We start from the raw sequence: 2,824 nt of genomic DNA, 5'->3' as shown, positions 1-2,824 counted from the left end.
CATATCTGATCAGCACTGTTTGACAGTTTGATCTGGAGTTTGGTGCGTTGGACGGACTCACTGAGAATGAGCTGTCAATCACAAGGTAGCCCCGCCCTAAAGCATCCCCTGCTTTATGGTCTGTTTTACTCTAAAATGGGACCACAGTTACTAAATGAACATCATGCTGTATGGAAGAAGACTGAAAACTAGAGACTGAGACCAGAAACTCATCAGGAAACTGTTTACTGAGGGAATAAATCAACTGAGAAGTCGGCTCATTTCTCCATAAGACTGAATGGTATCTGTGTGTTATTGCAACCAGTGGAGCTGCCCCCTACTGGTCATTACAGAGAATGCAGGTTTAGGACACTTCCTGGAAACATTGTCCATAATCTGAGAGGAAATACCCAAACAACCACAGTCATAAATATAATATAGATTATATAGAAAGAGTCTTACATTGCTGTGTTTAATTTTCAGATCAATTTCATTTTCCTCTTTCAACATCGTAGAGAATCCTGATGACCAATTCGAGCCTCGACACATCGGAGACAATCCAATACAGGTAAACTCAGCTCGATAAAACCTTTTACACCTTAAATAATTCATGTTTCACTCTTGATTCGGGACGTGTCGCCTCGTCTAAATGACAACGTCGTTCTTCTTGTCATGGTTGTCCTGAATCACCGGTCTTCTCCGTCTCCTCAGGAAAGCAGTGATCCAGATTCTGTTGTTGACTATTTCTCTCTTAAAATTTGTTCACAAACATAAAACATAATCCAAACCAAGAGCAGCCAATGAGAGCAGCTCAACTCGCTTTACGTGGCCTCCGCTGAAACCAACAAACGCCACACTCAAGGTTGATAAATTACAGGTTATATATTGAATCGTACTGGTCGATGCAGGATTCTTTCTGATGGGAAAACCCTCAGGAGAAACACGCCGTCTTCACTTAGAGACTATTTTTTACAGACGAGCACAGAGGACTGATAGGGAGCTTGTCACATGGTGCAATGACCTGACAGTCACCTGAAGCTCAATATAAGTATAATCCAAGAGCTTGTGGTGGACTATCAGTAGAACAGGAGGCCCTCTGTCCTGGCTGTGATCCAGGGAGAGGAAGTATAGAGGGTTGACTCATACAAGAACCTTGGTGTCCAAAATCAATAAAGACTGGACTTGATTCACAACACTGAAACCCTTTTCAGGGAGGAACAAACTGCTCTTCCTCCCATTAATGGGAGCTGTTCCTCATCTGGGCCGAGGGGTGATGTTCGCCGTTCAGATTGTGACGTTCCTTGAGGCAACTTTGTGATATATAAATAACATTGATTTGATTTGACTTTGTTGAGTTTGATTGTTCTTGTCCTGCCGAATGTCTTTTTGTGTGTAACTAGAGGCGTAAAGATTCACCGGGACGTTATAGATGAGACGACATCGGTATACGAACCGATTGATGGTCCGATTCTAAAGTTATGAATCTGTTGACTGAAGCTTTGCTGCTAACAGCGTCTCCACTCTCTTGAAAGGTAAAAGGTCTTATTAAAAAAAAGTTTATTAAATTCATCTATTTTCAGGATTCTGTGCGTCACGTTCAGTCCAAACTCCTGCGACAAGGAGCTAATGCTTATTAAACACTTTCCAGCCACAACTGAGCTCCAACTGGATACAAACACATAATATAATATAATAATATAATTAAAGTTGTAGCTTTAAATGCAGATGTTGCTGCAAAAAAACATTTTAAAATGTGGACGATTCACAAACATTTTCATCATTTTCTGACCAAATCTGAAATATGGTCACAATCTCTTCTTCTGTTCCTGAGTTATGGCGTTAAATAATGTCCATAAAAAAATTCACAGTGAAGTTGTCATCAAATATCTTCAATGTTTTATCTCATTTCGTCATAATTTATTACTATTTAATTTCCCCCAAAAGGTGTTTTTGTGAGGTCACGGCGACTTTAGACCTCCAAAATCTAATCAGTTCATCCTCGAGTCTGTTTGTGCTGAATGTGATGAAATTCCCTCCAGGTGCTCCTGAAATATCGCTTTCACAAGAATGATGTGAGGTCATGGTAATCTTGACCTTTGACCTTTGGCCACAAACTGTAATCACTTCACGCTCGAGTCCAACTGGACGTTTGGAGAAATTCCCTCGAGGCTTTTATCTTGGAGTAATGTTACAGCCTCAGTGGTTCGATGTTTATTTATTTATTTTTATTTATTGTATTTTATTGTTTTACGATATTTGGAGGAATAAAAATAAAGAAACTTGCTAAAAACGAGTTAAATTATTGTTAAAAGGTAAATTTCTAACTACATGTTGTTGTCGAACTCGCTAACTGACACAAACTACCGAGAGGAAGTCAAGCTATATCGATCGAAACCTCTCTCGTGTCCGTACGGTAAAAATAAAGCCACCGCCAGCAGCCGGCTAACGTAGCTTAGCACAAAGACTGGAAACAAAGGGAAAAGGTTAGCATGGCTCTTCCTGACAAAAACCTCAAAACCTCACTAATGAACACATTATATCCTGTTGAAAAAATAAGTTGTCACATACGTCACATCGTAGTTTTGTTTTGTTGTTTACCAAAATATTTCTTGGCTAGCACCGGTTGCCAGGCAACCAGGAAGTCCCTGATCTCATCCAGGAAACTTTCGTTCTTCTGTGTGTGTTTTTTTAAAATAACTATACTGTAATATATAATATAATATAAATAAAATACATACGATATTATAAACAGTAATATATAATAACATATTTATAATATTATAACACATTCTGCATAATACAGAGTACATTTATTTTTCATTCTTTAAGTACTTTTAGCTGCAGA

The 2,824-nt window shown here is 38.7% G+C and overlaps 1 protein-coding gene across 1 annotated transcript in view; it reads right to left on the bottom strand.

The window, feature by feature from the left end:
• Window positions 1-2,824, bottom strand: part of LOC118325469 (corticotropin-releasing factor receptor 1-like) — a gene marked incomplete in the record, with an annotated part of 45,366 nt that overhangs the window by 6,276 nt on the left and 36,266 nt on the right.

This window comes from Morone saxatilis, unplaced genomic scaffold (genome assembly GCF_004916995.1).
Source record: "Morone saxatilis isolate NCDOM2014 unplaced genomic scaffold, NCSU_SB_2.0 Contig1, whole genome shotgun sequence".
In the NCBI taxonomy this organism is placed as follows: domain Eukaryota; kingdom Metazoa; phylum Chordata; class Actinopteri; family Moronidae; genus Morone; species Morone saxatilis.
The sequence above is the reverse complement of the archived record's forward strand: the minus strand, read 5'-3'. Positions and strand labels throughout refer to the sequence as shown.